The sequence below is a fragment of the Physeter macrocephalus genome, chromosome 12 (genome assembly GCF_002837175.3).
Source record: "Physeter macrocephalus isolate SW-GA chromosome 12, ASM283717v5, whole genome shotgun sequence".
NCBI lineage: Eukaryota > Metazoa > Chordata > Mammalia > Artiodactyla > Physeteridae > Physeter > Physeter macrocephalus.
This window is the reverse complement of record NC_041225.1, coordinates 68,740,793-68,765,638: the sequence shown is the minus strand read 5'-3', so window position 1 is coordinate 68,765,638 and position 24,846 is coordinate 68,740,793.

Sequence of the window (24,846 nt, the reverse complement as noted above, 5' to 3'; positions counted from 1 at the left end):
CTAAATGTCCATTGACAGATGAATGGATAAAGAAGATGTGGTACATATATACAATGGAATACTACTCAGCCATAAAAAAGAATGAAATAATGCCATTTGCAGCAACATGGATGCAACTAGAGATTATCATACTAAGTGAAGTAAGTCAGAAAGAGAAAGACAAACGCCATATGATATCACTTATATGTGGAACCTAAAATATGGCACAAACGAGCCTATCTACAAAACAGAAACAGACTCACAGACACATAGAAGAGACTTGTGGTTGCTGATGGGGTGGGGGGAGGGAGAGGGATGGAGTGGGAATTTGGGGTTAGCAAATGCAAACTATTACATTTAGAATGGATAATAAAGAACAAGGTCCTACTGTATAGCACAGGGAACTATATTCAATCTCCTGGCATAAACCATAATGAAAAAGAATATTTAAAAAAGAATGTAAATATGTGTATAACTGAGTCATTGCTATACAGCAGAAATTAGCACAGCATTGTAAATCAACTGTACTTCAGTTAAAAAAAATAGAGAATTAAAAGAAGTTCCCTTTTCTCCTCATCCTTCCCAATATTGATCTCTTGTCTCTTTAATGATAGCCATTTTAACAGGTGTGAAGTGGTATCTCATTGTAGTTTTTATTTGAATTTCTCTGTGAGTTCATTTTGTGAGTTCACGTGGCTATTCAACACCAATTTATTGAAGAGACTATCCTTTCCCCATTAGGTATCTTGGGTCACTTGTCAAATATCAGTTGACCATATATGTGTGGGTTTATTTCTGTGCTCTTTATTCTGTTCCATTGGTCTATGTGTCTCTTTTTATGCCAGTACCATACTGATTTGATTACTATTGTAGAATGGATTGAAATGAGGAAGTGGGACACCTCCAGTTTTGTTCTCCTTTCTCAAGATCTCTTTGAATATTTAGGTGTTTTATGACTCTAACAAATTTTAGGATTGCTTTTTCTGTATCTTTGAAAAATGCTATTGGACTTTGGTAGAATTGCATTGAATACATAGATGGCTTCAGGTAGTATGAGCATTTTAATAATATTAATTCTTCCAATTCATGAACATAGTATATCTTCCCATTTGTTTAGCCTTTTAAATTTCTTTCATCAAAGTCTGGCAGTAAAGATCTTTACCTCTTTGGTTATGTTTATTCCTAAGTATTTCATTGTTTTAATGCTATTGTGAATGGGATGGTATGTTTTAGTTCTTTATCTGATATTTCATTGTTAGTGTATAGAAACACAACTGATTTCTATATGTTGACTTTGTATCCAGCAATTTTTGAATTCATTGATTTGTTCTAACAGGTTTTTGGTGGTTCCTTTAGGATATACTCTATAGAAGATCATATCATCTGCAAAAAGAGATAATTTTACTTCTTCCCTTTTGATTTGGATGTCTTTCTTTTTTTTTTTTTTGGTTAGGTCTTCTAGTACTTTGTTGAATAGGAGTGGTAAGAGTGGGCATCCTGGGACTTCCCTGATGGTGCAACAGTTAAGAGTCCACCTGCCAATGCAGGGGACATGGGTTTGAGCCCTGGTCTGGGAAGATCCCACATGCCATGGAACAGCTAAGCCCATGAGCCACAACTACTGAGCCCACATGCCACAACTACTGAAACCTGCACACCTAGAGCCCATGCTCTGCAACAAAGAGAAGCCATCACAATGAGAAGTCCATTTACACAACGAAGAGTAGCCCCATTTGCTGCAACTAGAGAAAGCACGCACACAGCAACGAAGACCCAACACAGTCAAAAAAAAACAAAACAAAAAGGAGTGGGCACCCTTGTCTTGTTCCTGACCTTAGAGGTAAAACTTTCAACCTTTCACCATTGATTATGATGTTAGATGTGAGCTTGTCATTTATGGCCTTTATTGTATTGAGGTATGTTCCTTCTATATCCAATTTATTGATAATTTTTATTATGAAAGAAGGTTGTATTTTGTTGACTGTTTTTTCTGCATCTTTTGAGATGATCATATATTTATAGTTCATTCTGTTAATGTGGTGTACCACATTTATTAATTTGCATATGTTGAATCATCCTTGCACCCCAGGGCTATATTCATCATGGTGTATAATTATTTTTAATGTGCTTTTGAATTTTGATCTCTAATATTTTTTGGAAAATTTTTGCTTCTCTATTCATCAAGGCTATTGGTCTGTAGTTTTCTTATAGTGTGCTTATCTGACTTTGCTATCTGGGTAATGCATAAAACGAGTTTGACAGTGTTCTCTCTTCTTCAGTTTTTTGGAAGAGTTTGAGAAGGATAGCATCAATTCCGCTTTAAAACTTGGTAGCATTGACCAGTGAAACAATCTGGTCCTGGGCTTTTCATTGTTGGGAGAATTTTGATTACTGATTCAATATATTTACTCATTATTGGTCAGTTCAGATTTTCTGTTTCTTCACAATTCAATCACTGTAGGTTGTGTTTTTAGAAATGAATCTATTTTATCTAGATTATCAAAATTTGGGGCATATAATAGTTCATAATACTCTCTTATAATCCTTTGCATGTCTGTGCTATCAGTTGTAATGTCTCCTTTGTTTCTGATTTTATTAGAATCTTCTCTTTTCCTTAGTCTAGCTAAAAGTTTTAAAATTTTGTTTATCTTAAAAAAGAAAAAGAGCTCTTAATTTCATTGATTTTTTTTCCTATTCTTTTCTGCTGTCTATTTCATTTATTTATACTCTGAATTTTGTTATTTCTTTCCTTCTTCAAACTTGGTTTAGTTTGTTCCTCTTTTTCTAGTTCCTTGATGTATCAAGTTACACTGTTTATTTGTGAGATTTCTTTTTTCTTATAGTAGGTGTTTATCATTATAAATTTCTTTCTTAGAACTGCTTTTGCACCTCCCATAAGTTTTGGTAAGTTGTGTTTCAATTTTTTTGTGTATTTCAAGATACTTTTTGATTATTCTTTTGATTTCTTTTTTGACCCATTGATTGCTCAGGAGTGTGTTGTCCAAATTTTACATATTTATGAATTTTCCAGGTTTCATCCTGTTATTGATTTCTAGTTTCATACCAATGTGGTCAGAAAGATACTTGGTATGATTTCATTCTTCTTACATTTGCTAAGACTTATTTTTTGACCTATCATGTGATCTATCCTGGACAGTGCCTAGAAAAGAATGTGTATTCTCATGTTGTTCTGTATATGAATGTTAGATCCATTTGGCCTAAATTATGGTTCAAGTCCAATGTTTCTTTGTTGATATTCTGTCTGGATTAGCTATCCATTGTTGAAAGTGGGGTATTGTAGCCCCCCACCATTATTGTATATATTGTATATGTATATTTATGATTATTATATCTTCTTGGTGAATTGACCCCCTTATCATTATATAATGTTTTTGGCTTAAAGTCTATTTTGTTTTTTGATATAAGCATAACTACCTCTGCTTTCTTTTGTTTCCCATTTGTCTGGAATATCTTTTTTCATCACTTCACTTTGAGCCTACGTGTGTCCTTAAAGCTGAAGTGAGTCTTTTGTAAGCAGCATATAATGAGGTTTTGTTTTTTTTAATCCATGCAGCCAATCTATGTCTTTTGATTGGAGACTTCAATCTGCTTACATTTAGAGTAATTGTTGATAGGTAATAAATTACTAAAACCATCTTATTTCTTGTTTTTTGCCTGTTTTCTAGTTCAATTCTTCCTTTATTCAACTTTGCTGTCGTTCTTTGTGAACTGATGATTTTCTCTGGTGGTATGAATGATTCCCTTCTCTTTATCTTTTGTGAATATGCTTAGATTTTTGCTTTGTGGTTACTATGAAGCTTACATAAAATATTTTATAGATACAGCAGTCCATTTATGCTGATAACAACTTAACTTTTATCACATACAAAACTGTACCCTTTTACTTCATTCCTTTTTTGTATCGAGTGCTAAAAATTTCCTGCTTTTTCTATGTATATCGATTAATAAATATATTACTGTAGCTGTAGTTATTTTTAATATCCTTGTTCTTTGATCTTTATAGTAGAACTATATGGTTAATACTCCATACCACATTACTGTATTAGAGTATTCTGAATCTGACTATATATTTACCTTTATCCATGTGTTTAACATTTTCATGTTTTCCTGTTATTAATTAGCATCTTTTTATTTCAGTTTGAAGAAATCCTCTCAGCATGTCTTGTAAGGCAGGTCTAGTAGTGATGTATTCCTTTATCTCCTTCATTTATGAAGGACAAGTTTGCTGGGTGAAGTATTCTTGGTTGGCAGCGTTTTTAAAAACACTTCAAATGTATCATGTCACTCTCTTTTGACCTGTGTGGTTTCTGATGAGGAATCCACTGATAGCCATATGGGGTTTCCCTTGTAAGTTATAAGCTCTTTTTTCTTGCATCATTTAAGATTTTCTCTTTGTCTTTTATTTTTGACAGTTTTATTATAATGTGTTGTGGAGAGGTTATCTTTAAGTTGACATTGTTTGGTGATATATGAGCTTCAAGAACGTGGATATCCAAATAGCTCCCCAGTTTGGGGAAATTCTCAGTCATTATTTCTTTAATAAGCTTTCTGCTCTTTTCCCTCTATTCTCTTTCTAGACCTCTAATAATTAATAACTTGGTTCTTATGTTATTCCATAGATCATGTAGGCTTTCTTCACTCTTTATCATCTTTTTTCTCTTTTCTTCCCCTGATTGGATAATTTCAATTGATTGGTCTTCTAGCTCACTTATTCTTTCTTCTGGTTATATATGCGTTGAAGCTTTCTATTGAATTCTTTAGCTCAGTCATTGTATTCTTCAGCTTTAGAATTTCTGTTTGGTTCTTTTTTGTTTTCTATTTCTTTGTTGAACTTCTCATTTCTGTTTTTTATTGTTTTCCTGGTATTGTAAATTTGTTTCTTTGTGTTCTCCTGCAGCTCTCTGAGCATCTTTAGAACAATTATTTTGAATACTTTGTTGGACAGTTCCTGAATCTCCAGTTCTTTGGGGTCAGCTACTGTAAGTTTATTGTGTTCATTTGGAAGACTCATATTTTCCTGAAACTTCATGATCCCTGTAGCCATGCATAGGTGTCTGCACATTTGAAGAAGCAGTCACCTCTTCCAGACTTTATGGACCCTTTTGGTATGGGAAGACTTTCACCTGTGGGTTGGGGCACACTGGAGCATGCTGTGACCCTGGGTCTAATGGTGCATGGTGCCAAGTGTGAAGGCATGTGACAGCACTGGACCCAAGGGGTGTGTGATGTCTCTTTAGTTCAGGCTTCCCAGATACAGCACTGACAATCATATGGTTCTTGGTGAGCACTGTGGGGGATCTTCTATGACTGCAAGGCTTTGAGGTCCTCAGTGGCACCTCTAAATCTAGCATCTAGGGACAAGGGCAGGCAGTTGCAGTGGCTGGTGCTGCTGGTGTTAACATGCTTGTGTGCAGGGGCCATGTATAGGTGCCTGTGAAATGGCCAGGATGATAGAAGACACACAGTTAGTGGTGGGAGCCACAAGGTAGCTAGGGCCAGATCAACTGCCTGGGAACTGGTAGCTGTGTGGGCTCTGGTTGTCAGGATGTACTACTGTGGCTGCTGGATCTCATCACAGGCAAATGGAAGTAGAGACAATTGATATGGGGTCAGACCTGAGGCATGCAGGTGCACAGTTGGAGGGGGCTAGCTACAGGTGAATGCAGTCACAGAAAACTGCTTGATCCAAGTTAGGCTTACAAACAGCTGTGGGGGTCCTGGCTATCAGAGATGTGCCCTCATGTGGCTACACAGTCTTGCCCTGGGCATGAGCATGGCAGTGGAGGCTTGTAGCAGGCATCAGGCTGGTAGTATGAAATGTATGGCTGGAGGGGATAGTCCTAAGTGTGTGCATGGTAGTAGGGGTCAGTCCTGAGTGTCTAGCCTGGTGTCTTGCACTCAAGCAGCTGAAGAGGTCTGGACTAGCTTTCATGTGGTCTTTGGGCTCTGGTGGGAGCAAGTGGGAAAGAACAGGGACTCAGGCAACTGGCATCAGCAAATGCAAACACCTGTGAGGCAAAAGCTGGTGAAATCTACAAGGGGTCTATGGCAGCTATGATGGCTACTGGTTCCTTCTACAGTGGCGAAAGTTGTTGGGTTTATCTGCAGAACAGGTCATTGTGATTTGCCATCAATTCCACTGTGTGGCTGCTATTGGTAGCCCTGCTTTTCTTCCTTGTTCCTAGACATTTCTATACATTTCAACTTTGCCAGTCTTGGTGAGGTGAAATCCAAAGGAATTGTGGTGCCCTGAAAGGTTGGGAAAGTTGGTCACTCATCCTGTTCTTCCTTTCCTGGTGAGAGGAACTCTTTCTAGCTGGTGCTGAGCACTGTTATATCCTATTTTTAATACCAAGGTTATTGCATAGGAAAGTAGGCCTACCTACTGAAACCGTGTGCATTCCCTAGAAAAACATGTCTTTAGGACTAGCTCTTGGCCAGCACCTGGGAAATGAGTCATGAGCCCTTGGAATATTCTGCCTGATAAGAGTATTTTGTGTGCTTGAGGCTTTGGGTCACTTGGTACCATTTCAATCATATAATTAATGCTAAAAATATGATTTATGGTGAATGCCTATTTTTGATCTGGGGGTCTGGAGTCTGAGTATCTAAGGTCAGTCATATGAGCACTGCATGTCTACCTGACAGACTCTAATAAAAACCCTGATGCCAGTCCCCACTTGGACTTCCCTGGTTGGTAACACTTTTAATGTGTTGTTATATATTCTTGCTGGGAGAATTGTGTCCATGAGACTTTACCGGGAGTGTACATCTGGAAGCTTGTACCTGGATTCTCCTGGCATCCACCCATGTTCTTTTTTCTTTTCCTGACTTTAATCTGTATCCTTTTGCTGTAAGAAACCATAACTATGAGTATAACAATTTTTCTGAGTCCTGTGAGTCCTAGCTAATCATTGAGCATGAGGATGGTCTTGGGGTCACAGTGGACTTCTGAAGTGGAATTTACTAGAATGACACTGACTCACTGAAATATGGTGGAAACATTGTTTGGAAAAAGGAAGGATGATGGGAATGGAGGATCACAAACCTTTGAAACCTAAGTGGCTACCATGTCTCCTATGGTGTAGGACAGCAGGTATGATGTGATTAGTTACTCTAGGTAAAAATTATCAATGGAATTTAGAAATGATAGATCTACTTCTTGAGGAGTTGGCTCACTGGATACATACAAAAACACAAAGTAATGAGAAACAAGCCAAATATGAAATCGTTGGTTATTTTTTTCTGTAGTAGATAAAATGATAGTAAAGGACAGGGTTGGCATGGGTCCTGGCATTAGATTTTGGCTTTCCTGAGCTATGACCACTAGCTTCAGGGCTGTTACCAATAGGAAAATGTATTATAGAAAAAACCTAGTATCTATGGTCATTAAGAAGGTAGTTCAGGTGGCAGGGGTAGGTGTGTATGTCTTTACAAAACCAAGAAACTACTTAAACTGGGGGATATTGTGAAAGGGTTGTCTGATTTTGTGGATTAATATGATCAGCTTCCTGAAGAATTTTTACTAAAGTAAATTATGAGGGTGACTAACTTTGAAGCAATCTTCTTATTTTGAATGCAGTGGAGTGGAGGAATATGTTTGGGTTGATGCCAGACCCATAGCTTGCTGTTGAACAATCAGAACAGGCTGCTGCACATTATCCAAACACACAACAGGTTTCTTCCTGAAGGGACAACTGGGCTGGTAGACTGGAGAAAAGACACTATAAAGTTCATTTATACTGAGAAGGGGAATTGTCCTTTCCCTCCTTCACATGACAAGTGGAACTCCCCAGCTAAAGTGGCTGATATGCTGCATATGAAAGGCATGCTGGAATAATTTTATAATTATTAGGATGTACATCCATTTAATATTCTCTTTAACCATATTATGATAAATACTGTGATTAAGTGGATCCTTTTTTCATGGGCACTCCATGTCACCGGCTGTAAAGTCAGGGAAAGATCAAAAAAGCCATATTAGATTTGTTGTGTCAGCTTCCCCTTCTGAGACTCAAAGATTCTAAGAAAATTAGAATGATTTGCTGAGTATGAGGAAAGACAAAGGAAATAATAGTCAAGGGATCCATCACAGCAAGTTGAAGGTTTTTAAATACTTACTAAGGAATTGGATGAATAAAAGGGCATTGAAGGGTTCAAAACAAAAGTCTTCAGAGATTTGATAAACAGATGGGAGCCACTCCTGGTTCCCCAACATTGAAGAGCTCTAAACAAATCTTTTCTATTTACCCTAGTTGGGAGATGTTTAAAAAACGAGAAGACAAAGATCACAATGACAAATGTGACCTCAAATTACCAGGGGGTGATAATCTAAAAAATTAATGAGGATGAGGATTGACGAAAGCACCAGGGTCTCTTGGCCTGACCCTTGGCTGGGGGCCCAACACCATGTGCACATGTGTAGGCAAACTGGAAAATGGACAGGGAGTTGGAGAGAATGCTACCTGGAGCTCCTTGACATGGAAGTCCAATGAACTTTGATTCCAAAACCTATTGGTGAAGTCCCAACAGGGACTACAACTGTAATGAGATGATATAGAGATGCAGTCATCAGTGGTATTAAGGTAAAAGCTTGGGTGAAAATTAGAATGTTTGAAGAGACTTTATGTGACATAGTCATGTCTCCTTTACCTAAATGTATTATTTGAATGGATATTATGTCTGACTGGAGAATACTTCTCCTACTTAATATTATAAAACAGAAGGCATATAAGTTTGTCCTTCAGGGTAGTATTAATTGGACATGCTAAATGAGAATTTATAGTATATCTCATACAGGTTATTAATTTAAATCAATATTAAATAACTGGTGGATAAAAAGAGATTATCACTTTAATTAGTGACATGTTAGAAGTGGGAGTACTGGTACCATTAAATTTTCTGTACATTTGCCCTATGTGATCCATACAAAATGCAGATGGCTCATGGAGACAAGAAGTAGATTACCAAGGCTTGAGTGAAAGAGTATTCACTGTAGCATCAGCAGTCCCTGGTATGGTTTCAAAAGTATAAAAACATACAAGGTAAAGGAGACTGGTACTTAATGACTGATCTTACAAAGGCTTTTGCTCCATCCTGATCTTACAGAAGAGCCAACCAGTTTGCCTTCACCTGGGATGAAATCCAGTTTACCTTTATTATATTGTCATAGGGTTATTTGGAGTCACCAATTTACTGGCATAATTTTGTTAGAAGGGGTTTGGATTTGAGGCATGTCCCAAGTGTGGTAATATACTATCTCGATGATATGATAATATCATAAACTAAAGAATAAGCTAGAACAGACAAATTTTATGGCGACACACATGAATAACAGAGGCTGCTTGATAAATCCAGGAAAGATCTAAGGACCCACTCAGATGGTGAAATTATTAGGAATAACCTGGGCAGGAGACATCCATGACGTTCCACAGGCAGCTAAAAGTAAATTGTTGTACTTCCTACCTCTAGAACTAAGCGAGAAAAACAGTACATGGTCAGGTTGTTTGGATTTTGTAGGATGTATATTCCACAGTTAGGAATAGTTAGCTCCTATCCATAAAACTGCCTGAAAGGAGGCAGTTACTTGAATGGGAAACTAAATAACACCAGGGTCTATCAGAATTTCAAAAAGCAGTGTCTCAGCCGATGCCTTTGTACTTTTATGATCAGTACTCAGGTACAATTTTGGAAGAATCTGTAACCTACATAGATTGGAGGTTATGGCAAAATCCCACGAGTGCCACTTAACAACAACAGCTGGGGTTTGTACCAGAAAATTTCCATATGTGGTGGTATGGTACAAGCCATTTCAGAGACAGTTATTGACTTGTTATTGGACATTAATAGAAACTAACTCTATTACTGAAGAGCATAAAATAGACTCTGAAACCTAAAATACCTATAATGTCCTGGTTGTAATATCAGAGAAACGCTCTAATGAGGAAGTCAGTGTCCAGAAGAATTCTATAATGTAATGGAAATGGTTTATATAGGAACATGCTAACTGAGGAAGGTAAGGAGATACTTACCATATTCATGAGCAGATAGCTTATTTTCCTCTAGGACAGACTTGGAACATCTGAGTTGTTGCCTGATCCTATTGCCATATGAGTGGTGCCCTATGAACAGATCTCAACTGATCGAAAGGAAGCTGCTTGCTTTATGGATAGCAGTTCCGACTACACGCTTTGAAATCCACTGCTCCACGAGCAACTCCTAGAAAACCGTGATTGATAAAGGTTGCAAAAAATCAGCTCAGTTGACTCAACTGCATGCCATTTGTTTGTAGTGATAGAATAGTTAAACGGTCAGAAGAACCCCAATGTTTGGGTATATGTAGTGTCATGAGCAGTGGCCCCGCCATTGAGTCAGGCAGATGGGCAGTGGAGAACTGTACTGTTAAAGGAAATGCCTGTATGGGGCATGGACCTATTGATATCACTATAAGAAATTATTTGACATATTAATGTAGTATTAGAGCAGACAGATAGCTAGATATGAGCAGAGAAAGGGGGACAAAGGCCATATGGCAGGAAGCCATACATCTTGTGAACAATGGGGTTCCTTAGGCGGACAAAGAAAAGCAGGAACCTCTGGACTCACAGGAAGCCATATATCTTGAGGTGACAGGGGTCCTAGAGGCAGACAAAGAAAGGTGAGGAAAGGTGGGAATCTCCGGTGTCCAAATGTAACATTTTGCTCATTATGCCCTCATTACAGTAAAATTAGTCTTGCAGATAAGAAGTACTGATCATGCACTGATGCCCTGACTCTTCTGATCAAGACTGAATAAAGGACAAAAATCCCTCCTCCCCTCGGGAAGGTGGAGCTGGGATGAAAATCAGGAAATACAACCCCAAATCCCTCCCTCCTCAATGAATATTCCACCCATTCATTTTCAAGTCCCATATAACCAGCTTGCCAAAGAAACTCAGGGCATCTACTCACCTAAGTCTGCCTACTTTCCTCTTGAGAGCATACTATCATTTAATAAATCCTCACTTTGCTTTCTTGACCTCCCTGTCTTATCTCTGAATTCTTTCTGTGAGGAGACAAGAACCTACTTTCTGATAACAATAGGTCATGTTGATGCCCATCAAAAGAACCAGGATCAGAAGTTGATTGGGACTTCCCTGGTGGCACAATGGTTAAGAATCCACCTGCCAATGCAGGGGACATGGGTTCAAGCCCTGGTCTGGGAAGATCTCACATGCCATGGAGCAACTAAGACCGTGTGCCACAACTACTGAGACTGCATTCTAGAGCCCACGTGCCACAACTTCTGAAGCCCGTGTGCCTAGAGCCCATGCTCTGCAACAAGAGAAGCCATTGCAATGAGAAGCCCGTACACTGCAATGAAGAGTAGCCTCCTGCTCGCCGCAACTAGAGAAAGCCCATATGCAGCAATGAAGACCCAATGCAGCCAAAAATAAATAAATAAATTTATTTTTAAAAAAAAGTTGATTGGAACCAGCATGTGGACATCCTGGTGTACTTGCTTGACGTGGTCAGCTGGGTTCATAAAATGAGAGTAAATGGAGGAGCTGCAGCAATGCAGAGATGGGCTGGACATTGACATATTCCTGTTTCACCATCTGAGACATGAAATGTCAGCAAGACCTGTCTTGTTTGCCACCAAGAAAGACAAACTGCAGATGGCTATGGGGGAAGACTCTCCAGGGGAAGGGCCCTCACACAAAGCTGGCAAGGAGATTATATCAGACAACTACCAGTAGCCCCAGGAGGCTATAAATGGACTCTAACAGAAATAGACACTTATTCTGGACTAGGTCTTGCCTACCCAATGGTTGTTGCAAATGCTCAGAACACTGTAAAAAACCTGGAACAGAAGATACAGTACTAATTTGGACTACCAAGTTACATTTCTTCAGACAAAGTAATACATTTACAGTTCATAGTGTCCAACAATGGGCAAAGGGTTATCACATCAAATGGACATATCACATTGCATATCATCCCCAAATAAATGGCTTGATAGAGAATTGGAACAGACACTGGAAACAGTTGTCTAAACTATGAGGAGATAAAGGCATAAAAGACTGGTTTACATGCCTTCACCAATGTGGGATCACACACAACATAAGGGGCCCCAAGGGAGAGCTCCTCTGCTTTTCTAGGGGATCCGAAAAAGAGGGTGTGGAGTAAGATGCTGGTATGACTATATAATTCTTCCCAATGTCACCTCAGCTTTCTTTTTCTCCTGCTTACTGCAGTGGTCTTGGGACAAGGGCTGCAATTGTGGGTGCTGGGAAGTGGAGTGACCCCTAAGAAGAAAATATAACCATACCTTTTAACCTTTATACCAGGATTTTTAAGGGCCTTCACCCCATCTGGAAAAATTAAGTTCAACAGTGAATGTAGCTGTATTGTCTAGTGGTTGGGATAGCCCATTAATTCTGAACCAATGTAACCCTAAACTATCTGCATGAGAATGGACTGACAGGGAGGTAGTTGCTAGACTGCTATCACTGTCAGCAATTTGGGCAAGCACACTGGCTGAACCTAACATTCCTTCCAAAAGTGGGAAGGTTTGGGTTAAAATCAGCCAAAAGAGAGAGGGAGATATAGTAGCTGAGAGTAAAGGTTATGCAGAGAGTGAAATCCATGACATTGGTGCCTTGAAACAGGCTCAGAGAAAGAGAATGACACTGTCTCTTAGCACAGTTATACCAGACACTTGAAAGGGTTAAGCCACAAGTGCAAGATCGCCAGTTTTTTGGAACCTGACAAGGTCAAATGGAAGCCAAAAAGCCTGAGGGGTATCACGCTGGGAGACATTTGGCCATACACTATGATCACGTACTGGACCAATTTTTGATGACCGAGTAGAGCTCTAGTAATCTGCCAGTATCAGTTGACTCCTATTTTTCAGGTTGCATCTATTCAAAGGATGTAATTTAGAAAGAAATTTCCAGGAACTACTTTCCTCTGGGCCATCAAACCATGCATTGTACAATCCTGGCAGATTGATTATTGTGTAACTATAAATCTTGATGATCAACTTTTTAGAAAGGTACCTGTTCATAATGGACAAAATATAGTAGCTGCATATCAGCATGGCAATGTATGCTGTGCTTAAATACATACTACCCTTATTTATATGGGTGGAAAGCTACTGAAAATGTTCTTGTTTTCTTTTTGTTCTGGAACAGGTTTATTTCTAGTTCATCTTTACACTGTGGATGTAGTCCTGCAGCTAGGATTTTGCAGGGGGTCTTATTAGGTTGTCAGCATTGGGCAGGTGTTAGGTTTTCTCTTATGCCTCATTCTCCTTCAAAAATACACATAAAAACAAAAGCAAGGATTTGGCAAATGCCATATGGTGAAAACCAGCCTCAGAGCTGACTTTACCTGTTAGATTTCAGCTGTCACCAATTTTTGGCTCCTGATCAGTGAGCTTATTTTTTCACTATATTAATTATTCATTTAGTTTTTCTTTAACTTTGTAATTTGTTTGTATTTATGAAAGTTCCTGTGTATTTATTCAAAAACAATCATGTAATACCTTATTTTCTCATTTACAAAAGCATGGAGTGGAATTCTGATTGTTTAGAAAAGTAAAAAGTAAATTATCACATAGAAAATGTATTAGCATTTTGAATATATCTTATTCCAGTCACACACACTCATACACACATGCACCTATACACTCCATGTGTGACACTAGTTACTTTATGAAGAGCATTTTGTCATGTTAAACTTTCTTTAGAAACTTAATTCTTTGTACCTTCTTAACTTTGTACTGCAAAGATATAAGTGGTGATTTAGGAAACAAAATAAAGACAGTGAGAGAAAGAGAATAAAGAATTACTACCACCTGTTTAGAGTGGCTATAGTTTGATTTTATGACAATGAGTTCACACCATACACACTCTCCTGTAGCTTCCTTTTCTTTACTAAAAATATTGTAGATGGTTTTCCCAGTTATTGAATGTACTTCCAAAATATTTGAAATGATTTATAGTATTGCATTTTACATAAAAGCAAGATGCTTTTAAAACCAATACTGTATTTCTGGGCTTATGTGTTATAAAATATATTTATCCACATTTCAGATTATTTCCTTTGCATAGATTTCTAGAATTAGAGTCATTGAGACCCCAAGTAGGAATGTTCTTAAGCATCCTTGTTGATTATTGCCAAATTGCTTTTTGGAAAACTTGTACTAGTGTCAATTCTTACCAGCATTTTTTTGAATATTTACATTTCAAGTTAGGTTTTCCCCTCATTAATCATCAGTTAAAAAGAAAATCTTTGCTTATTCTTTATGTTAAAAAATTTGTAAGAAGCACTTTATTGTTTATATTTCAATATTTTAAATTACTAGATGTTTTTATATACTGATAGGGTATTTACATTTCTTCTGCTACTAATTTTTAATGAAATTACCTGGTTTTCTACTTGGTTTTAGTGCTTTTCTCCTCATTTTGACAATCTTTTTAAATCAAACTTTCATAATATTTGTACAATGTTATTTTTTAGTGCTTTATTGGCTATTTTTATTTATTTATTAAAATTTTTATTTTTTTACTGAAGTATATAGTTGACAGACAATATTAATTTCAGGTGTACAACATACTGATTTGACATTTATCTATATTACAAATCGATCACCATGATAAGTCTAGTAACCATCTGTTACCATAAAGTTATCACAATTTTATTGACTGTATTTCCTATGTTGTACATTATGTGCTGGTGATTTACTTTTTATAAGTGGAAGTTTGTGTCTCTTAATACCCTTCACCTAGTTCCTTTAATCCCCCACCACCATCCTTTTTGACCACCACCAGTTTGTTCTCTGTATCTATGAGTCTGTTTCTGTTTAGTTTTATTTGTTTGCTTTATTTTTCAGATTATACATATAAGTGAAATCATATGTTATTTGGCTTTCTCTGACTTATTTCACTTAGCATAATCCCTCTGGGTCCATCTATGTTGTGCAAATGGCAAGACTTCATTCTTTTTTATGGCTGAGTTATAATCCATTATATATATGCACACATATATATATATGTATGCAATATCTTCTTTATCATTCATCTATTAATGGACACTTAGGTTGTTTCCATATCTTAGCTATTGTAAATAATGCTGCAATGAATATAGGAGTGTATATATCTTTTGAATTAGTGCTTTTGTTTTCTTCAGGTAAATACCCAGAAGTAGAATTGCTGGATCATATGTTAGTTCTCATTTTACTTTTTTGAGGAACCTATATACTGTTCTCCATAGTGGCTGCAACAATTTACATTCCCACCAACAGGCACAAGTGTTCTCTTTTTCTGCACATTCTCACCAACACTTGTTTTTTATTATTATTCTAACAGATGTGAGGTGATATCTCATTATGGTTTTATTTGCATTTCCCTGATGATTAGTGATGCTGAACATCTACTCACGTGTCGGTTGTCCATCTGTATGTCTTCTTTGGAAAATGTCTATTCAGGTCCTCTGCCCATTTTTTAATAGCAGTTTTTGATAATGAGTTATGTGAGCTCTTTTTATATTTTTTGATATTAACCCCTTATTGAATATATCATTTGCAAATATCTTCTCTCATTCAGTTGGTTGCCTTTTCATTTTGCTGACAGTTTCCTTCACTGTACAAAAGCTTTTTAGTTTGATGTAGTCCCATTTGTTTATTTTTGCTTTTGTTGCCCTTGCCTGAGGAGATGGATTGCTCCAAAATATTGCTAAGACTGATGTCAAAGAGGGTACTGACTAGGTTTTCTTCTAGAAATTTTATAATTTCAGGTCTTACATTTAGGTCTTAATCTGTTTTGAGGTTTTTTGGTTTTTTTTTTCTCAGTATGGTTATAAGACAGTGGTCCAGTTTCATTGTTTTGCATGTAGCTGTTCAGTTTTCCCAACATTATTTATTGAAGAGACTGTCTTTTACCCACTGTATATTCTTGCCTCCTTTATCATAAATTAATTGATCATATAAGCATTGGTTTATTTCTGTTCCATTGGTCTATGTGTCTGTTTTTGTGCCAGTACCATACAGTTTTGATTACTATAGCTTTACAGTATAGCTTGAAATCAGGGCGTGTGATACCTCCAGTTTTAATCTTCTTTCTTAATATCGCTTTGGATATTTGGGGTCTTTTGTGTTCTACACAAATTTTAGGATTATTTGTTAAGTTCAGGAAAAATGCCATAAGTATGTAGGTAGAGATTGCATTGAATTTGTAGATCGCATTGGGTAGCATGAATATTTTAACAACATTAATTCTTCCAATTCATTAGCATAGTATATCTTTCCATTTGATTGTGTCATTTTCAATCTATTTCATCAATGTCTTACAGTTTTCAGAATACAAGTCTTTACCTATTTACACCTAGGTATTATATTCTTTTTGATGCATTTGTAAAGGGGATTGTTTTCTTAATTTCTCTTTCTGAGAGTTTGTTATTATTATACAGAAACACAACAGATTTCTGTATATTAATTTTATATCCTGAAACTTTACTGAATTTATTTATCAGTTCTAATAGTTTGTTGGAGCCTACAGGGTTCTCTATACATAGAATTATATTATCTGCAAATAGTGACAGTTTTACTTCTTCCCTTTTAATTTGGATGTCTTTTATCTCTTTTTCCTGCTTAATTTCTATGCCTAGGATTTCCAATACTGGGTTGAATAAAAATGTCAATAGTGGGCATCCTCATCTTATTACTGATCTTAGAGGAAAAGCTTTCAGCTGAATGTGATGTTAGCTGTGGATTTGTCATATATGGCCTTTATTATGTTGAGGCAAAATTTCCTCTATACCCACTTTATTGAGATTTTTTAACATAAATGGATGTTGATTTTGGTCAAACGGATTTTCTGCATCTATTGAGATGATCATATGATTTTTATTCTTTGTTTTGTTAATGCGGTGTATCATGTTGATTGATTTGTGAATATTGAGCCATCCTTACATTCCTAGAATCTATTCCACTTGATCATGGTATATGATCCTTTTAATGTATTGTTGAATTCAGTTTGCTAAAGTTTTGCTAAGAATTTTTGAATCTATATTCATCAGATATAGTGACCTATAATTTTTTTTCTAGTGTCTTTTCTGGTTTTGGTATCAGGGTAATGATGGCATGTAGAACGTGTTTGGAAGCATTCCTTTATCTTCAACTTTTTGGAATAGTTTGATAAGAATAGGTATTAACTCTAAAGGTTTGGAAGAATTCACCTGTGAAGACTTCTGGTTCTGAACTTTTATTTGTTGGGAGTTTTTTGACTGCTGAATTCATTTCATTACTAGTGATTGGTCTGTTCAGATTTTCTATTTCTTCCTGAATCTGTTTTGGAAGATTGTATGTTTTTAGGAATTTATCCATTTTTTAGTTATAGCTTTTCCAATTTGTTGGCACATAACTGTTCATAGTTTTCTGTTATGATCATTTGTATTTCTATGGTGTCAGTTTCAACTTATCCTCTTTTTTACCTAATTTTACTTATCTACTCATCTTTCTTGATGAGTCTGGCTAAAGGTTTATCAGTTTTGTTTTGTTTTTTTTTAATCTTTTCAAAGAATCAGCTCTTAGTTTCATTGCTCTTTTCTTTTTTTTCCAGTATCTATTTCATTGTTTTTGCTCTGATCTTTATTATTTTATTCCTTCTATTAATCTTAGGCTTTGTTTCTTCTTTTTCTAGTTCCTTAAGGTTTAAGGTTAAATTGTTTATTTGATATTTTTCTTATTTCCTGAGGGTAGGTATGAACTTCCCTCTTAGAAATGCTTTTGCTGTATACCACTGATTTTGGACAGCTGTGTTTCCATTTTCATTTGTTTCAAGGTATTTTTTTTTATTTCCTTTTTGATCTCTTCATTCACCTATTGGTTGTCTAGGAGCATGTAGTTTAGCCTCCACGTGTTTGTGTTTTTTCCAGTTTTCTCCTTGTAATTGATTTCTACTTTTATACTGTTGTGGTCAGAATAGATGCTTGATATGATTTCATTTTTCACTAATGTATTGGTACTTGTTTTATGGCCTAACATGTGATCTATCATGGAAAATGTTCCATTTGCTCTTGAAAAAAATGTATACAGTAGGCCCCCTACATACGAATCTTCAAGTTGTGAACTTTCAAAGAGGCAAACATGAGTTTGCATGTCCGATCATGTAAATTAGTTCATGTGTCTAGCATACATTGTCACATGAGTGCATCCTCTACAAGTGGTTGTGCTTTTGTATACTTTACTGTACAGTACTGTATAGAGTACAGTAGTACAGTATCTTTATTTCAAGCCCAGGATGTCTGGAAGCAAGCATAAAAGCAGCAGTGATGTAGCTGGTACTGCTAAGAAGCACCAAGTGATAACAGTGGAAACAAAAGTGAAAATAATTGAGAGAGCGGAGTAAGGCAAAAAGATGGTAGACATCACTCGTTCTTGTAACAAGAATCATTCAGCTATAGGCACGATTCTAAAGAACAAGTACAAGATCATGGAAGATGTGAAGTCTGCTGTGCCAATGATGCTGACAATAACACTGAAGAAGAGTGGAAAAGTGATGGAGAAGATGGAGAAACTTCTCAGTGTATGGATGCAGGATCAGCATCATCAGCATCGAGTCCTGCTCAGCTTAATGCTGATTCAAGAGAAAGCTAAAAACCTTTATGAAGACTTGAAGAAGAAACACAGTGAAGAATCAGAGGGCACAGCTTTTAATGCCAGCCATGGCTGGTTTCATTGGTTCAAGTCTAGAGCCAACCTTCACAACATAAAAGTAAGTGGCGAGGCAGTGAGTGCTGCCCGGGAATTTCCTGAAACGTTTTGAGAAACTGATGAAGGTCCCTGTTTACCTGAGCAGTTTTTTAATGTGGATGAGACAGGACTGTACTCTCAGAGGATGCCAGTCTGAAGTTACATCAGTAAGGAGGAAAAGTTGATGCCAGGCTATAAAGCAGCAAAGGATAGGCTAACTCTGTTGTTTGGTGGCAATGCTTCTGGTGATATGAAGCTGAAGCCTCTCTTAGCTTATCATTCAGAGAACCCAAGAGCCTTTAAAAACACAGCCAAGGGCTCTCTTCCTGTTATGTGGAAGAATAACCCCAAAGCCTGGGTTACACAGGCCATTTTCCAGGACTGGTTTTTCCACCACTTTATCCCGGAGGTAGAGAAATATTGCTTGGAGAAGGATGTCCCATTCAACATTCTTTTATGGCTTGACAATGCTCCGGGCCACCCCCCATTCATGGACGACTTTCATCCCAATGTCAAAGTAGTGCATCTGCCACCAAATACTATGTCACTCATCCAACCTATGGACCAGAGAGTTATAGCGACTTTCAAGAAATATTATTTATCTCATACTTTTTGTCAGGAAGTAAAGGTGAGTGATGAATCAGGAACAACCTTGCAACAATTTTGGAAGGACTATAACATCTACAAGGCCATGACTTTGCTTGGCATACGGTTATAGCTGTCATCATGAATGGAGTTTGGAAGAACCTTTGCCTGAAGTTTGTTCACGATTTTCGTGGATTTGAGAAGGTGGATGAGGAGGCTAAAGAGGTCTTCAGCAACTTACTGACCCTCAGTGAGAAGCTGGAGCTAGATCTACAAGAGGACGACTTCATTGAACTCCTTGCTATGCAACACAAGGAGCTTCCAAATGAAGACCTGATGGAATTGGAGGCCCAGAGAAAGAACAAAGAGAGACAAGAGGAAGAAGAAGTAACTGAAGAGATTCATGACGCAGGAAATAGCAAGGGGATTTTCCTTATTTGAGGAGGCACTGTTAGTCTTTGAGGCACAGGACATGAACATAGAATGGTACACAAAGGTTGCAGCAGCCATTCAAAATGCAATCCAGTGCTACCATGTCATCTATGATGAGAAAAAAAGAGCTACTACCCAGACATCACTGGATCATTTTTTCAAGAGGGTAGATAGAATGCATCCAGGAAGGAACCAGAACTTGTGCCATCAATGTCAGGCATGAGTGAAATTGCAGCTTGCCCTGCCTCCTATTGCTGAGGATCCTTCAGCTCTACTATCTCCCACCTCCTCTCTCTCCTCTGGTAACACGTCTTGCCTGTTCACTTGATGCCAGTGCCTGTATGCCAGTTGTTGTGCAGTACTACTGTACATTTCAAGGTACTGTGCTGTAAGATAAAAATTTTTCTCTTTATTTTTTGTGTTCACTTGTTTTTTATTTATTATTTGTGTGAAAAGTATTATAAACCTATTACAGTACAGTACTATATAGCTGATTGTGTTAGTTGGGTACCTAGGCTAACTTTGTTGCACTTATGATCACATTGGTTTTATGACCGCACTCTTGGAATGAAACTCATTCGTGTGTAGGGGACTTACAGTAGTCTGATGGTTTGGGGTGGATTGTTCTCTATATATCTATTAAGTCTATCATGCCTAATGTGCCATGAGGCCAATTTTTTTAAACTGATTTTCTGTTTGGATGATTTATCCACTGATTTAAGCATGGTGTTAAAATCTCTTACGAGTTTTATATCCTGTCCATATCTCCCTTTATGTCTGTTAATATTTGCTTTATGTATGTATGTGCTCCTATGTTGGTGCATAGATATTTACAAGTGTTATATCCTCTTGCTGAATCAATCTCTTTATTTTTATGTGATGTTCTTCTTTGTCTCTTGTTAGTCTTTTTTAAAAGTTTATTTTGTCTATTATTACGCCAGCTTTAAAAAAATTTCCATCTTCATGGGATATCTTTTTCTATCATTTCATTTTACCCTGTGTTTTTCTTTAGATCTGAGGTGAGTCTCATGTAGGCAGGATATATATGGGTCTTTTTTCTTTTAATGCACTTGCTGCCCTATGTCTTTTGATTGAAATATTTAGTCCATTTATACTTAAGGTGATGATTGATAGGTAGGTACTTATCACAGTTTTGTTAATTGTTTTTTGGATGGTTTTGTAGTTCTCTGTTCCTTTCTTCACTTGTTCTCTTCCACTGTGATTTGATGATTTTCTTTAGTGTATGTTTGTAGTCCTTTCTCTTTATTTTTGTGTATCTGTTAATAGGTTTTTGTTTTGTGGTTACCATGAGGTTCATATAAAACAACACATTTATATAGTAGTCTATTTTAAGCTGATGGTTCCTTAAGTTGGAGTACATTCTAAAAGCAGTACATTTTTACTCTCCTTACTACCTTTTATGTTTTTGACATTATTTTTTTTAATTAAAATTGAAGTATAGTTGATGTACAATATTATATAAGTTACAGGTGTACAACAGTGATTGACAATTTTTAAAGGTTATACTCCATTTAGAGTTATTATAAAATGCTGACTATATTCCCTTGACATATTTTATATTTTATTATTTTGTGTATTGCTTAACTATTTTAGATATAAATACATGTATAAAAGTCTTTCAACCTGCATACTAGATTTGTAGGTAGTTGATACACTACCTTTACTATATGTTTGCCTTTATCAGTGAGATTTTTCTCTTTCATAATTTTCTTGTTTCTAGATATGGTCTTTTTTTTTCCTTTTAATAAGTCCCTTTAATATTTCTTATAAGGCTGGGTTAGTGGTGATGAACTCCTTTAGATTTTGCTTCTCTAGGAAACTCTATCTCTCCTTCAATTCTGAATTGTAATCTTGCCAGGTACAGTATTCTTGGTTGTAAATTTTTCCTTTCAGTAGCTTGAATATATTGTGCCAGTCCCTCTGGCCTGTAAAGTTTCTGCTGAAAAATCAGCTGAGAGCCTTAGGGGGAGGTTCCCTTTTACATGACTATTTGATTTTCTCTTGCTGCTTTTAAGATACTCTCTTTAACTTTTGACATTTTAATTATAATGTGTCTATCTCTTTGAGTTCATCTTGTTTGGGACTTTGTGCTTCTTGGACTTAGCTGTCTGTTTCTTTTGCCAGGTTAGGGAAGTTTTCAGCCATTATTTCTTCAAATAGTTTTCTGTCCCTTTCTCTCTCTCTCTCTTCTCCTCCTGGGACCTATATAATGCATATGTTAGAATTCTTGAGGATGTCCCAGAGGTCCCTTAAACTATTCTCATTAAAGTTTTTTCTTCCTTTTTGCTCTTCTGATCATGTGATTTCCACCACCCTGTCTTCCAGATTACTGATCTGTTCTTCATTGTTTAATCTGCTCTTGGTTCCCTCTAGCTGACTTTTCATTTCAGTTATTCTTCAGTTCTGATTGGTTATTTTTAAAAATATTTTCTGCTTGTTGATGTTCTCACTTAGTTCATTCTTCTCCTAAATTCAGTGAGTATCTTGATGACTATTACTTTGAATCCTTTATCTGGTAAATATCTTATTTCCATTTCGTTTACTTCTTTTTCTGAGAATTTTTCTTCTTATTTCATTTGGGAAGTATTTCTTTGCATTCTCATTTTGCCTAATTTTCTGTTTTTGTTTCTATGTATTAGGTGTATCATCTACACTTCCCATTCCTGAAGGAGTAGCATTATGTAGACAGCATCGAATTGTGCCCAGTGAAAAAATTCCCCCTAGTCACTAAAGCCAGATACTCCAAGGGTATCCCCTGTGTGGGCTGTGTATACTTTCCTGTTGTGGTTGGGCCATGATTACTGCAGATGCCCTGGTGAGTGAGTGTGGCCCCCAGCTCAACTGGCTCTGAGGCCTGGCCACAATTATTGTAGGTATGTTGCTGTGCTGGTCCCCCAGATCAAGAGCCACTTCAGAGGGGCACCAGTGCTGGCTTGGGCCACCTCTTGGGGTAGGGTGGGAGCTGCTTTGAAGGGGCCAGCTATGGTGGGTAGGTTGGGCAGGGGTAGGGCTTGTCCTCAGGGGAACACTGGGGTGGGACTCACTGTGTTTGCTAGGTTGATGGAGAGTGATATCAGTGGTTCCCACCAGAACTGGGCCAGCTAAGTGGAAGGATAGTAAGAAAAATGGCACCCGCCAGTGCTTCCCTCCCTGGAGAAAGTTCCGCTAGATCCCTGCACCTCCAGCACATGCCGTAAATTAGTCAATGAATCTCCTTTTCATATGACACAGGCACTTTTCAAGCTGCTGCCTCTGCACTAGGACTTGGAGTGAGTGTGTTTGTGTATGAGCCCTTCAAGAGCAAAGTCTCAGTTTCCCATAGTCCTCTGGCTCTCCCAGATATAAACCCCACTTGTTTTCAAAGTCAGACATCATGGGAGCTAATCTTCTTGGTGTAGATTCCCTGGGCTGGGGAGCTGTATGTGGGGATTGGAATTGGACACTTCGGTCCTGAGGAGGGACATCCACAGTTGTTATATCCCTCCCACTTGTGGGTCACTGTACCAGGAAGGTGTGCTCTGACTAGACCACATTTCTTCCCCTCCTACCTGTCTCAATGTGGCCTTTTCTTTATATCCTTAGTTGTAGAAAAATCTTTTCTGCTAGTCTTCAGGTCATTTTTAGAAATAGTTGTTCTATAAGTAGTTGTAATTTTGGTGTGTCTTGGGATGGAGGTGTACTCAGGATCTTCCTACTCTACCATCTTGATCTGGCCCCTACTTGATTTTTTAATGATGCCTTGGCATACAAAAAACTTCCATCTTTATGTCTTCACTTTACTAGTTAATGATTTTGTTATCATAGCTTGTATTGCTTTTTTTTTTTTTTTCTTTACGCGGGCCTCTCACTGTTGTGGCCTCTCCCGTTGTGGAGCACAGGCTCTGGACATGCAGGTTCAGTGGCCGTGGCTCATGGGCCCAGCCACTCCGTGGCATGTGGGATCTTCCCGGACCAGGGCACGAACACATATCCCCTGCATCAGCAGGCGGACTCTCAACCACTGCGCCACCAGGGAAGCCCTGTATTGCATTTTTTTTAACCATTGTTATTGGAGTACAATTGCTTTACAATGTTGTGTTAGTTGCTGTTGTATAACAAAGTGAATCAGCTATATGTATACATATATTCCCATATCCCCTCTCTCCTACATCTTCCTCCCACTCTCCCTATCACACCCCTCTAGGAGGTCACAAAGCACCGAGCTGATCTCCCTGTGCTATGCAGCTGCTTCCCACTAGCTATCTATTTTACATTTGGTAGTGTAAATATGTCAATGTAAATCTCTCACTTCATCCCATCTTACACTTCCCCCTCCCTGTGTCCTCAAGTCCATTCTCTACTTCTGCTTCTTTATTCCTGTCCTGACCCAAGGTTCATCAGAAAGTTTTTTTTTTTTTTTTTTTAGATTTCATATATATGTGTTAGCATTCAACATTTGTTGTTCTCTTTCTGACTTACTTTATATGCCCAGTAGTGGGATTGCTGGGTCATATGGTAGTTCTATTTTTAGTTTCTTATGGAACCTCTATACTGTTCTCCATAGTGGCTGTATCAATTTACTTTCCCACCAACAGTGCAAGAGGGCTCCCTTTTTATCACACCCTCTCCAGCATTTATTGTTTGTAGATTTTTTGATGATGGCCATTCTGACCAGTGTGAGGTGATACCTCATTGTAGTTTTGATTTGCATTTCTCTAATGTTTAGTGATGTTGAGCAACCTTTCATTTGTTTGTTGGCAATCTGTACATTTTATTGGAGAAAAGTCTATTTAGGTCTTCTAACCATTTTTGAATTGGGTTGTTTGTTTTTTTGATATTGAGCTGCATAAGCTTTTTGTATATTTTGGAGATTAATCCTTTGTCATTTTCTTTATTTGCAAATATTTTCTCCCATTCTGAGGGTTGTCTTTTTGTCTTGTTTATGGTTTCCTTTGCAGTGCAAAAGCTTTTAAGTTCCATTAGGTCCCATTTGTTTATTTTTCTTTTTATTTCTATTTCTCTAGGAGGTGGGTCAAAAAGGATCTGGCTGTGATTTATGTCATAGAGTGTTCTGTGTATGTTTTCCTCTAAGA